The sequence below is a fragment of the Corvus moneduloides genome, chromosome 6 (assembly GCF_009650955.1).
Source record: "Corvus moneduloides isolate bCorMon1 chromosome 6, bCorMon1.pri, whole genome shotgun sequence".
NCBI classification, from domain to species: Eukaryota; Metazoa; Chordata; class Aves; order Passeriformes; family Corvidae; genus Corvus; species Corvus moneduloides.
Window position 1 is genome coordinate 6,754,716 of NC_045481.1, and position 15,109 is coordinate 6,769,824.

Sequence of the window (15,109 nt, forward strand, 5' to 3'; positions counted from 1 at the left end):
TCTCTTGGCCTTGAGGCAATTTTATGTATTTGATGTTCACATTGTGAAATATTTCGTGTAGGATTATTATGCAGAGTGCTCGGGTAACTGCACCAAATGAATCCTGATAGATTTCCTATATTGTACATTATGTATATTTGTATGTGACATGTGTCTTCATTGTACAGCCTTAACCTCACTTGAGGCATTATAATATAAACAATTATATTACCAACAGAGGAGCTGCTGTTACTGGAAGAGGGATGAATGAAATAAAAATAAGATTTCAGATCAGTAGCTTGGCAGAGAAACATGAAAAAATCCGCCCCCAAAATGGTACAAGATCAATTTTTCTGTCTTGAGACTGGAAGGTGTGCTGTCATTTCTCTGCCTTCTGAGAAATGCTAATCCTGCAAGATGCATGTGCTTCCTAATTTACATGCTCCCCTGGCTCTTGGGCAGAAAATGCAAAGACAGGAGCTGAAAAACAAGCTGCTGCCTCGTTTGTGCATTTTCCCAGAGTCAGGCCACAAACAATCTCCCCTTAAACACAGAACAGACTGAAATCTGTTAATTAACCAGATGACGAATTCTGGAATGAGATCTGAATAACTGTACAAGGGGGGAAAATCGGTGATTACGAAGCGAGACTTGTTTTATGGTATGTGTTTGGTAACTTAAAAAAGCAGAAAGTGTTTGTGTGTGTGGCTGAAACTTGTTTACTTTGACTTTGAACTTTTAGTGTGAAAATGGCATGACATTAATACTGAGCTAGCTTTTAAATTACCTCTGTGCATTTTAAGGCAAGTAAGGATTGCAGTGGGCACTCCAAGAGGGGTATGGGGTGCACCCTAACACTGAACTTGGACAGAAATTGTGGGGTTTTTGTAGTATCTGCAGAAGACAGCCCCAGGGCTCTTCTGGATACATTTCAGCTCAGCACACAAGGGCTGCCTGAGCTGACACCCGTAACATGCATTTCCAAGGATGCCTGGCAAAGCAGCGCACTCAAAGCAGCCGTGTTCTCCAGGCTGGCAGGATTTGACAAGACAGCTGTGGCAATCTATGGCAAATGAGGTGCAGAACACATCACACTTACAGCTGCTGCTGTCACAGCCCTGCCCGGGTGATAGGAGCAGCACCAGGAGTTCCTTCTTCAAGCAGAGCATCTTGCTTGGCATCCAGTTGGATGAGCACTGGTATTTAACATACCAGTTCTGCCTTGTAAAGCGTTTAACAATTGCAGACCAGTTTATCCCAGTCAGCAGAAGCCAGTTGTTTTTCTGTCCTAATAAAACCGAAGGAGCAGGTGTCAGGATGTTCTCCAGGACAATCTCCAGGGGGATTGTTTTCTGTCATCACCAGAAGTAGTTTGAATCCAGTGATCTTTTTGTGCTAAAGACATGTAGGATACCATTTTGTCAAGAGAATTAAGATTATTTCCCAGAATGAGGAAAGATGGACAGGAGTATCTGTAGAGGTTTGAAGGACTGCTTTCCCGTTGAAATAATTACTGTAATCCTGCTAGGGTTGTGTTATATTATTAATGATGTTAAAGTGCCTGGAGTCAGAGGAAAGCTTCATTTTAGATGATTTTTGAATGTCAATGAATAAAATGTGCTAACCATATCAGGTTTATTGTTAATTTTTAAAGACATTGGTGAGTTGAGTGCCCAGATTTGAGAAGGCAATAATGTATTTATTATAAGGTTTATTATAAGTCTTGAAAAATGAAAGAATAAAGGAAAATGGATTTTATTTCTAATTAATGATTATTGCTCTAAGCAAAAAAAAAAAAAAAAAAAAAAAAAGCCTGGGAGTGTTTTAATTTGTTCTTGAGTATAAGCTATTGCAATAGCTCAGTGAAGGAGCTGGACAAGTGCTAATGTACCACTGCAGGAACAGGAGAAAGAACAGACTGAAGGGGTTTCAGCTCGCTTAGACTGTACTTGGTTGTTGCTGGGTCCTGAACAGTACTTTTCTTAGTAAGCAATTTGAGGTATTAAAATATTGCTTATCTCTGTAAAAGTTACTACTCGTGAATCCCAGTGAGGGTTTTTGCAACGGAACTTTAAGGAATTTAGCTGTCTTTAGTAGAAATGTATATAATGAGCCAATGTAGCACTTCTCTTAGATGAGGTGTAACAACTATGTCATTCTGCATGGGTAAAAATAAATTCAGTGGTTTGGAAAGAATAAGGCTTGCTTCTTGGGTTTTTTTTGGTTTTGGTTTTTTTTCTGGTTTTCTAATTGCTATGCTAAAAACTTTACCACTGCAATAAAAAATTAGTTCAATGACTGCTGCAGTCCCCTGATTTCAATTGAGCCTGGTTATGCACTTATTTCTGCAGGATACTGCTCAAAGTTCTGTATGTAAGAGAGCCTTTTCTTGTTGTTGTTGGTTTTATAACACTTTGCCTGTATTATTTACTCTGTTAATCTGTTAAATTGTGCACACACAGTGCTGTGGCATTTAGGTACGATAGGGAAAGGTCACTGGGTACTTCAGAAATCTGATTGTTTGGCAGACCGGATAAATTAAAAGATGAAGGTCCAAACAACATTGCCTTAGCAATAGGACCATGAGCAACAAAGGCAGAAAGCACAGGCTTTGTTTGAGTGGTGGGTGTTTTGCTTCAGAGTTACAAGCTTGGTTTTTCCAGGGAATGGAATCAGCTGGCTTTGGTGTGTTGCTATTTTAGCCCAGGGTGGCACAGCAGCACATGTCCTCATGTTACAAGATGTATTTCTTATTATACTGCTGCCTCATTTAGATGGGAGCCAAGTGTGCCCATCATTCTGGAGTCTGCCCAGCTGCTTGGGTTGGTTTTTCCTTTTTTTCTCTGTGTGTCTGTATTGGCACATAATCTGGGAAAGGCACAGAATTTTAGTGACTAGGTGGTTGTGTGTGGATGCCAGGTGTGCAGCGCTGTGATTCGTTACAGCAAACAAGAAAAAAAAAGTTGAAAATAGAAGGACCGCAGTGATGGGGTCTCCTCTGTAAAGTCATTCTAGGAATGCAGTTGTGATAGTCCTTTCATTTTTCTGGGAACTTAAATCCGTGTATTTAACCCTGTCACGTGCCATCTCAAACACAATTCAGATAAGGTGTCATTATTTAAGGAGTGTTTCTATTGTGTTAAAAATGAGATTATTCCATTTTCAACATTATCTTAAAATACACTTATCTTAGTGTCTTACAGTTTTTAATTGGCAACTCATCAGAACAACTCTGCGAGGGAGTGGAACATGTGATTACCACCCCCTTAATTTTACTACTGGGAAAGAGATACTGATTTGGTAACAGTTTCGTTATGCTTCCATTTCTTCCACTTTCCCATGTTCCTGTAATTTTAAATTTTTAATTCAGTGATATGCTGTGTGGTGAGAAAATGGAGATTGGGTTTTTTTCCCTGTGGTTTCTCTAAGTGACTAACAAATCCTAAAGCAACAATAAACCCTTGGTCTTTTTGCCTCCTCATCACAGGATTTGGAATGGAAAATAATTAAATTTGGGAAGCTGGGGAGACATTAGTTGCTTTGTAGGTGGGCAGAGTATGTTTGCTCTTTTTCAAAAACACAAAATAAAATTAAAAAAAAAATTTAAAAAGAGGAGGAAGTTTAGATTCCTGTTTTTTCTAAAGTTTGAGCTAATAATACCTAGTTGTGGGTAATAATACCTAGATGTGGGTGTGTAACTGTCATGTCTGGAAATTGTTTCTTCACTCTGGCTACCAGGGATTAAATTGTAGAGTTGCTTGTTTTCACTCAGAATAACTGTGCCTTCATTCCCATGCTTTCCTTTATTATCCACAACATTTTTCAGTGAAATGGGCAAGTTGCTAACTTGTGCCTGCGTGTGTTTGGGTGCCATCACTGCATTATTTTATAGCTATATTTTATTACTAGCAAGACAGCAGAGGAGGAGTAGAATTAAAAAACCCCAAACAACCAAAACTTGTGCACAGCCCTTCAACAACCTGGAGCCCAGAATTAGAGGGTTCCCTCTTCCACACATCATCTGGACTCTGGTACCATAATTTCAGCTTTTTTATCCCTGCAATTTCTGCAGATCCCTTAAAGATACTTGTCCTTTAAGAAAGGAGTAAGTTCTCTCACGCTGACTAGCATCAACTGCAATTACTGCACATTGGGCTGAATTTTGTGTGCAGTAGTAGCAGTTACATCCGTGTCTGAAAGCCAACTGTGCTGCAGGGGCAAACAGCTGCTGAGAACTCCTGGGAGCAGGAAGATTCTTGTTGGAGCACGCTGAGAGCAGCACAGATCCCTCTCCTGGTTCCCTGGGAGCAGAACCCGCTCACTGATGGGACAGTTCAAAGGCCTTATCCCCAGGCCAAGGATGAAAACAACCCTCTCCATAGGGCATCACAGAGTTGGGAGGGCACCTAGGAAGGTGATCACATCCTAGGAATTACAACTTTATGGAAAAAAAACCAAAAAAAAAAAAAGCTCCTTTTTAAGAAACTAGAGCCATTCTGATTCCTCAGACTCATCAAAGGGATGCACACCACATCACAAGAATGGGAAAGAATTCATGGGAATCAACCTGAAGAGCAGGAGCAGAGAGTTCCCCATGTGGCATCCTATGACATGAAAGGAAGGAGCATGTTCAAATCTTCCCATCAGGCTCAGAAGTTCATGTGTAGGTAACTAGGCAAGGCATAGATGTGCTAAATAAATCCCTAGGGAAGACAGATTTGATATGCTGAGAGAATCAGGATGCAAAGTATAAGATGTACAGCTGAGGGGAATTTGCCTTCGCATGCACAGATGTGTGTTTTAGTCAGTTCTGGACTTTTTTTCTTGGAAGATCGCAAATTGCCAAGATTATGAAATGGAGCAGATTCATGTTCGAGGGTGTGTCAAGTTACTCATCCCTCGAGTAGGAGGAGTGAAAGCTTCCCTAGGGTTCTTTCTGACAACATTTATTCATTTTTTATTCAGAGGGGAAAAAGAAGCCACAGTTTGGGGAATCTGTTCATAATTCATAGAATCGTTCACTGGAAAAGGGAGATACCTTGACAAACAGACCAGGAGATCTACAGGCAGATGAGAGAGCTGTTTGGAGTTGGCTGATAACAAACCAAGTGTGAGGATGGCTCTGAAACTCCATCTCACACCTCAGGCAGGACTAAAAGGGAGATACCTTGAATTGAGTGCAATACAGGATCTACTGATGGTAGTCAGTTGTGATTATTTTTATAAATAATTGGGTAGATGCCACTTTTTTACAGGATAGGATGCCCACTTTTGATATAAATGCCAAGTGGTCAGAGCTGTTGCCAGGCAAGGACATTTCTGAGCCCTTTTAACAATGTGATAGCCAATATTAATTCACTCTCATCACGGTCCTGTTTGTTGCAGGTGAATTGAGAACATCCACGACATCGCCAAGAGCCATTTTTTTTCAATCTGCTGAAATGCCAGCAATCCTCCTTCATCAGTCTTCCATCTTTGGAGTGTTATGTACTCCCAGTCCTGGGGAGGTTCTCAGGAAAAGGCCAGGTGTGTTCAGCACACATGGTGATACCCAGAACAACTTGCCTGCCTTACTGCTGCACCCTTTTTCAGGTAATGCAACCCATGCATCCCAGGGCGATTCAGAACCTGTATGACAAGTATTCGGGATGTAGCCGGTGGTTCTGCCAGCTCTCACTCTCAAGGTAACACTTGCTGCTCTTTTTAATTACACAGAAAGTGCTCAGAATTATGTGTGTGTCTGTGATATTTCACAGAATCACAGAATATCCTGAGTTGGAAGGGACTCACAAGGATCATCCAGGTCCAACTTCTGCCCTGCACAGGACACCCCACAGCATGTGCCTGAGAGCATTGTCCCAACACTTCTTGAACTCCAGCAGGTTTGGTGCTGTGACCCTGAGCCATTTCCTCAAATGTAAATTAACCCTTAAAATATCATCATGAAGTAAGTAATTAAGATGTTTGGGGTGGTGAGTTAAAATATGTAGGGTTATGTGACTTGCCCTCAAACATCCAAGTCATTAAATAAATGCACTGTCATGATGGATTCTACAATATTTACATTGGGCACCAGAAATGGGACTCAGGTGGATTCATCTGGCCAAGTTCAAGAAAACTACCTATCTTCTAGATACCTATCAGGTAAACTGTTTTCTGCTGTGGCAGCTGTTTGAGCCTAGAGGTATGTAAAAATTGCTACCACCAACTGTCCTGGCAGTTCCCTAGGTTACTAAAGTGGGCTGCCATGCCTGCACAGGTGTCAGTGACCAGTAGGGCCAGGCCCTCGAGCTGATTCAGGAGCACAGCAAAGGCATGACTGTATTCCATTTGAATCCCTGGAGGAGCCCACTCTGCTGTGCACACTCAGAGCCTTGTAGCACTGATCCAGTGCCATTCACAGAAAAACCACAGGCTTCTGTGAAAAGGGTTAGGGAAGAGAAGCAGCAGAGCTTCCTTCCCATAATATCTTAATAAATGTCGTCAGCTAGGGAGTGGGAAATCTCAGTTCAGTTTCATCTTGGCCTGATGGGATGCAACTCACTCATGACTCAGAAGGCTGCTGTAGCCACCAGGTTATGGCATAATCCAGGGCATTGTGTCTTCCATCCCTCCTCCTGATTTTAAGTCCTCTCTCAGAAGAATGGGAAGAGATCTAGAATTACAAGTAGTTTGGTGATTGGGATATAGGAGATCCACATTTGATGGAGCTTAACTGCTTTGGTTGAGGAGGGAGCAGAGGCTCTTGATTATGTGACCTGAATCCACAGGTACTGGGAGTTGCAATTGGAGGCCCCCAAAGTCCCACCCTTGGAGTTCAGTGAAATTAGTCACGCAAACAAGTCATGCAGCTGTAGGTTTGGAGTCAGGATATGTAAATGGTAGAAATTGGCCAAGAACACAAGGCTGCTGATTCACAGAGCTGTGGAGCAACCATGCTTGAAGCATAACTTGAGGATGCAGCAGCTCTGTGTTTGTTTGCCTGTATGTCTTCTGATACCACCCTCGTGATCTGCTGTGGCTCCTGAAAATAAACCAATAAAAGATGATGTATAGTAGGAGAACCATTTTTTAAAGAAGTTTTTAATTTTGTAGGCAGTAGGAAACTGCATAACTTTTTGATCACTGTATTTTAGGATTAAAAAAAAAGGTGTTTATAACAAGACTGGAGGAACTTGCAATGTAGGCTCATCAGTTAAGGACCTAGGCATTCTAAGGATTGTGTAGTTTTGCACCTTTATTGTGCTAGAAACTACATACTGCTGATGAAGGGACTTTTCTAACCAGCTTAGCTAGACAACAAAGGAAGATAAAACACTATTCATGAAGGGGCTGGAGTTGTCACACTCACTTTGTCTTAAAATTTGCAGGTTCTCTGGCTAATCAGATGGTTTTATCCTCTTTATTCTAGTCTGGAAGTGCTCATTTTCTGGAATCTGATTTTGCCTTACAACTGTGGTGCTGTTCCCCTCTGTATGATGTATATGGGTGCCCACACACCTTTTTTATTATGCCTTGTTCTCATTAGCTCTGTCTGTCTTCTCCCCTGCATTTGTTTGGTTGATACTTCACCTACATGTGCAATCAGGAGAATTCTTAAAAGTGCCTTTGGCTTTGTGCACATAGTGTGTCTGGCAGAGCTTCTGCAACCACAAGCTGTACAACCACTTCTGTCCTACTCTTTAATCCTACCAGCAGCACCAGCAGAGAGCTCACACTTCTGGTCATATGGTATTATCAGGGCCATGTTACTATATTTCGTATTTTTCTCACCCTTTAAGTACCAGCTGAAGAAAAGCACTGGCAGAGTCCTTCTGACAATGCCAGTAACAAGAGCAAAACCGGATTTGTTATGGAAAAAATAAACACCAGACAGAATCACTCCCTTAGTAGAGTCATTTCTTTATTTGATACGGCTTGTAAGTCCTACATAGGATAGGACTCTTCCTCATTTTTCCTTATGATTTTGGACTTCATTAAGAAACTGGAGACACAGGGTGACACAGTTGCTTGAGAGCATATGTCCTTGGATGAGTAGACAATAATTATCCAATATCATTTACAAAACCAAATCATAAACAAAGCCTAAGTAAAGTTAAAGCTTCATAGATACAATCACAGGTTTCCGCATATTATCCAGTGTGTAAATAGAGCTTACCCTTCTGTCCTAGAGAAATTTCCAGCCTCTGAGTCTGTAAGATTTGGCATTCATGCCAGTAGCAACATATCCAAAGAATAATGTGGAGAACAAGGCAAACATGGTATAGCAATGACTAACAGACATACTTCGGGTGTAATAAGAACACCTTCTTTGCCTAACAAAATCACCACCCTTCAACAAAACCCTCACTAAAATGGGACCAGGACTTCCGTGTCCAGAAGGAAATGACATCTAAATGTTGCAAGAGATTGTTCATCATCATCATGCTGCTATTGCATGCCACATCCAGTGAAATCCTGGCAAATAGAACTTCACTCAAGTGTCAGACCCTTTTGTTTAACTATAAGACAACTGCCTGCAAGACTTTTAAAGAAGACATTGTAAGATTTTTTTCTGTAATTTAACAAGCTGTTTTCAATTTTGAAACAAGTGCTTGGAAAAGCCACATGTCAGACTCTTTTATTATGAGCTCAATGTCTGTTGGGGAACAGTCTTGCAGCACCCCAACAAGGTGAGCACAGCAGCCCTGGTGACACCAGCTGGAATCAGCTGCAGCCCAATCATGGCTTTGCAAAGCCACAGCAGGGAGGAAGGGCAATGCTCAAGCCAGGAAGGCAAGTCAAGGAGGTCAGGGCAGGATCAGGCACAAGGCCAGGCAAATCCCAGCCTGGAGGAGACTTCTCACAGCTCTTTTCCCTGCAGTCTTGTCCCAGGTTACAGAGCTGGCCCTGAACATGGGCACCAAACCCCTTGGAGCAGGGATGAAAGGTGTGTTGGTGCTCAAACACCCCTGACACTGTAAAAACTAAAATGCAGTTGAATTTGTTAGGGCATGCAAAATACTTGCAAGAAAACCTCAAACCAGCATAAATTACAAATCTGAAACTCAGATCAGATTCTGTGTAAGCCTGTCTACATTTTATGATCTGTCTCAGTGAACCTGAGCCATGCCTTCAGCAAGTCTGGCTTGAGTTATATATTTTGGCTTAAATGGTTTAAAACCTGGAGTTTAAAAGGTTTGTGTAAATAGTCATTTATAGCCTTCTGGTTTCAGCAGCTTTTTTGACCACATACAGTTACTAATATAACTGCTCTTTTCACACAGAGGTGGAGGAGGCCTGTATGCATGAACCTGGGTAGCACTTAAAGAAAGACCTTAGAAAATGCCACCTTTTAATTTAAGGGGTATTTCTTACAAGGCAGTCTGTGTAGGTTTGCAGCATGAAGTGACCTCCAAATTAAAGGCAGTCTCACTATTCTCCCAAGTGTCATTACAAAATAATACCTCTTTGTAATACCCCACTGTGAAGTGTTTAATTTCCAGTAAAGATACTGACCAGTGCTGTGATTCTGCAAGGGATTACCTTTATGCATCACATTCATACATTCCTTTGAAGTCACAGGAAAGGCACTCAGTGCTGGAAGTTGAACATGTTTGAATCTTGACAAGGTCATAAAATGTTTGAAATTAGTTTTGAGAAGCCTGTGGGCCTACTGCTAATAGAATTAAGATGCAGCTTCCTATCTTAGTGTTGAAATACTCCTGTAAAGATAATAAATAGATTGAAATGTAAAGAAATTATTTAGGTCAACATTAATGGTTTTTTAACAGGCCCCCAAGGTTCTCTTAACTCCAAACAAAGTCAAGAGGAGACAGAAATCCTTAACCCCTCTGCAAGCAATCATGTTGTTAGGAAGAATAAACCTTATCAAGTCCTTTTTCCTCTCTGTGCTTCTGTCCCAGTAACAGTGAAATAAGGACACTGATTTCCTTTGTAAATCAACTGGTGAAAAGTGCCAAAAAAGTTGTTATCAATGCAATGAATACCTGCTTTTGTGAATAATTTCCATGTAGCACTTCAGATGCAGGATCTTTGGCACTCATGTAGAAAAATATTATTACATTGAATCCACTGATGTTTTCTTACCACAAGCAATTAAAATATAAGGTCTAAACTGCCCATACAGTCCTTGAAAAACTAAAATGGATAATTTGAAAAAGCTGTTTTCACATTCTTCCCTGTGTGGTCTAACCACAGTCAAAATAATTGAGAATATTGGAGTATAACAATATTTCTTTTTTGTGCTGGAAAACAGATGTTGAAGTATAGCAAAACATTGAGAGCATCACAGCCCAGCATGCATGTGTCCCATGATTAGCACAGAACTAATAAAGGCTTAAAAATAAAGAAGGTGATGATCCTGACGATGACAAGAGAAAAGCTTTGAAGAGGAAGACCTAACAGAAATACCAGCTCTGTGGAAAGCATATCACACCCTCCCATGACCCATGATTTTGTAACAGGTATTTCCAAGGACTGGAAGAAGGGCAGGGCCCTTGTGGGCAGGAGGTGGCCCTGGCCCTGGAGGGTGGGCAAGGCTAGAAGAGGTGTCCAGCTGCCTCCCCTGGGCTGTTGCTTTGATATCCCCATCTGGGTGCTGCCTGCTCTGCCAGTGCTTGCCCTCGCTGAGAGCCATCCTGCTGAAACCCCTTTGTGCATCCAGACCTGCAGCACGTCAGGAAACAGCTCTGGCACGGAGACTTCACCTCTCGCTGCTCATGCACCACAGCTGTCTGCTCCAGCTTGTGGGCACAGAGAGATAAGAAGAGATGAGAGACATTCATGGAGGGGAGTGTTTGAAAACCATGCAGAGCTGGGATCAGAGCTTGCTTCCACAATGACTCTTCAGCCACATGAATAATCTCCATGAGGTGAAGAGGGAGCAAGAGCGTGTTTCACTTGAAAAACATTCTGTATAAAGAGTAGAATTGACAGAGTAGTAAAGTGTTTGATTAGAAAAAGTAAAATCACAGGACAAAATTTATGGACTGTTGGCACAAGGAGGGGAGGCTGCAAAAAGCTTAGCTGAAAGAAGCTAAGGAAAAGATGTGGAACTGTTTTTTAATTACTCTGTCTGGAGAAGATTATATGGAGATTAAGGGAAGTGCATGTTTGCAGAGATAATACAGCTTGAGGGACAGCCAAGAGATCAGAGGTTGTTCAGATGTTTACCACTCGCCCAGTGCCTTTCAGAAAGTGAAGCCACAAACTGAGGCACTCACTGGCCAGGAAACACTGCCAGCACTCACAGGCTCAAACTGTGCCAGGCCAAAGCAAAAGTACAGATGATGATGCATCTGTCTGAGCATGAAAAGTCAAAACTTAATTTTGATTAGGATAATTGCAACCTAAAGATCAGCCTGGACATGCACCTACACTGAGATACCACAGTCGGCTCTTGCCCGTGCTCTGTGCCCACCAAAAGCTGTGTGCCTGCATCCACGTGGTGCCAAGCTCCAGCAGAAAAGCCCCTGGGAGCAGAGTATGTTGACTTTGAACCAGCACCAGGCTATTGTGATAACACAGCTTTTAGTTGGATTATACCATGGACACTTATGCTGTATAAAGGTGGTTTGAAAGGTGTTTGTATAATGAAAAAAAGCATCATGTATTCCTAATTGCTTTGTTTATTCAGTTATGTTACTGCAGAATCACAGATTCGATTAGGATGTAAAAGACCTCCAAGATCATCGAGTCCAACCTTTGGCCAAACCCCACCTTGTCAACTAAACCATGGCTCCAAGTGCCACATCCAGTTGCTTCTTGAGCACCTCCAGGGATGGTAACTCCACCATTTCTTTGGGCAACCCATTCCAATGCCTAACAACCCTTTCTGTGAAGAAATTCCTCCTGATGTCCAACTTGAACCTCCCCTGGCGCAGCTTTTACTGAGCATCAGTTTGCTCCAATAAATTTAACTACAATCTTCCTTTTCCCTCAGAAATCCAGGGCTTCTGGGAAAGCTGTGTATTGAAAACCTTCTGGTGTAAAAAGCTGGCTGCTACAATCAGTGCAGAGACTTGGATCCATACACAAATCAGGACATGGCAACCAAAGAGCAAGCAGTGCTGCACCAATGCAGAGCAGCTCTGGATGTGTTTTTCTCAACCTCTTGTCAAACTGTGTCCATCTTTGCTGAACATCTGGAGATAGAAAACAGCTTTTACACAGGTATTTCAAATGAGATTCTGCTGTTTTCTAAAGCAGGAGCTTTCTCTAGTCTTTTCATCAATACTTGGTTTTCCTCTTTGAAATCTGACCTCCTGTGTGTTAAATTAGTTGCAGGATTAGCCCCCTCCTAAAATTTACATGTTAATTCCATGTGTTCTACCTGAAAGAGCTGTTGATGCAACTTTTCATGCCACTGAAGGTCACTTGTCAGGAGACAGCTCCATGGTTTCTCTCCAGTGAATATATGACCGTTTTTGTAATAGAAAACAAGAGTTATACATGTGAAACAAAAAGAAGTCTGAAATGAATGAAAAATGCAAATCTTGGGTTCATCTGCCAAATTTCTAACATCTCTTAGGTCTGTCTCTGCCCAACTCAGCTCCTTTGTGCTTCAATAAAATACATTCTATTCAACATGGCCAAACTTAAACAAAAACTCTGAGGGGAGGGATGTGTATTTATTTTTTTTAACATATCTGTGGATTTGCGACCCTCATTCTTCCCCCCCGCCCCCCCATCCCACTATTCAGTGTTCCCAGCAATGAGTCCCTCAGGGCTTTTCTTTTTGGAGAAAACTTCAGACACTGAGAGCTACTTCAAAAAGATACTATCCATAGCCAAATATTTGCAGTGTTTAGGTGTGAGCAAAGATCTGTAATTAAAATGGTTAAGTTAAAAAAAGGAGTAAAACGTCTGAGAAGAAAAAGCTGGATTTACTCTTGCCGAGAACATGGTGAGGCAACAAGTTACATTAACAAATACACATCCTGATTCTCTGTTACTACTTGGTTTATGCTAATGAATTACAAAAATTACTCTTATAAAATTCAACACATGCACAATTTTGCTAAGTTCCATAGCTGTACAGAAATGTATCTGAGCAGATACCTTATGATACCTGAAATCTGGGAATAAGCCAGCTGTAACCAACTCAAAACAAAGCACTAGAAGGACTGATAAGGGATTGGTAAAGATTTCACTGTGAAACTATTGGAATTTAAGAGTTCATCTGCTGAAGGATGCCTTAGCTTTGCTCTCTTTTTTCCACCGGTTTGATGGTTGCACTTGGCAGAAGACTCCCCGTACTTGGAGTGACTTTGCAGTAAGAGGTAGAAACTACGAAGTGGAAAAGCCACCTAGTGGTACAGGGACATGGTACCAGGCAGGGGCAGGTACCTCTGAATTCCAAGGAAAGGTTTGTTCTCATGCTGGGACACCATGCCCTGGCATGTTATAAAGGGTATTTATTATTATTCATGGGAGTCTGGAATGTGTATTGTGGATGCATGAAACCTACATGCAAATTAAATATATTTTCCAAAGGACAGCACCATGAAACTTTATGTTGGATTACTGCCTGTTTTATATATGCTGTGTAGACTATAACATCTCATTAAGAGCTATTTCAGAGAATTAAAAGAGGATGAATGAGTTTGCCCCATTTTTCTTTCCACCTGTCCAAATAAATGTAGGAGTTGCTATAAGCCCAGCTGCCCAGAGCCCAGAAAGAGAAGAAAGACTATAAAGAAAACACCCATCTGTACTATTTATTTTAATTTTCATTGTGTCATAGCTTTGGGGCACAACAAGTCAATGCATTTGCAGAGCTAAGGACTGGTTATCCACACCTCTGCTCTGGATCCCACTGGTGATTTTTCTGAGAATAATTTCTACATGTGCTGGAAAGAGTTGGGAAAGCCATCCAATCTGGGTAAAACAAAAATTCACCCTCCAGCAAAAGGCTGCTGGGTAGGGCTGATCAGGGCACTGCATGATGAACATGTGAAAGTCTGTCTCTTCAGAAAGGCTGAGAGTGCTGGGGGATTATTACAACAGCTCCATTCCTTCAGGACCCTTCAGCTCAGTGCAAGCAGCACAGAGTTGTTGCAAGAATGAAGGCATATCTCCCTTTGGCATGCAGTGATTAAACCTGAGCCTGTGTAAAGAGTAATAGAACAGGCAGCACGCTCTTATCGAAATAGTCAAAATGCGAAGTCACAGCCCATATGCTGAGGTTTGGGTTTTATAATGCCAAGGTCTTTACAGCTTTGTGCTCAAAGCAGAGCGTTCACTCATTTGCAGATTCATCTGTGAGCACACGGACCAGGGAGTTCTACAGACATGAGGGATTAGCTCCTACACGGATGCAAATACCCACATTGCACAGCCGGGCCTCACAGGGCTCTTCAGCCTGTGCTGGCTGTTGAGCAGAGGGAGAGAGAGGGGGATGACCATGCCAGGCTAGAGCTGGGTTAGATAGCTACTGGAAATTGTGGGACTGTGTGAGCAAACACACCAGAACAGTCCTGACTGCAGCCCCCTGTACCACATGCATCCCAGCTCTGAGGATCAAGGACCCCTTAGCCACTGCCCACCTCTAATGTAAGGGAAAGGGGACATGGCAAAGCCTTCAGCTGTATAAGGGACAGATATGAATGAAGGGAACTGTGAAAATGAAGCCTCTTTAGGTAAATGAATCTCATCCTCAGAATGGGAGGCTTAACAAGTCAAGCTAGGCAATTAGAGTAATTACCCCTAAATGTTTAATTACATAAATGCATCTGCAAAAACATGCCAGGCCTGAGGTTTACTGCCTGTAGTAAATGCATGAATGTGCCGATCTGTGCATCAAATAAATCACGGCATTTATGAATGTGAACTGACAGAACTGCATCTGCTGAGCTAGAAGAGGAGTAAAGACACATAGGAAAATATCTGCAAGCATCAGTATTGCCCCAGTGGACATGGAGCTTGGTAGCCAGGGCAGTCAGGATGTGGGAGTAGGGAGCAAGGACAACAAACCCAACAACTGCCATGTGAGATCTGCTCCAAGCCATGGGGTGTTGGTCGGAAGACACCAATTTCTTCTTTTTGCACCACTTGACCACAATAAGCCTTTTAGGCACCCTTGAGGCAGGTGCAGTGTGGGCAAAGAGAAACCTAAACCAGGGGGATA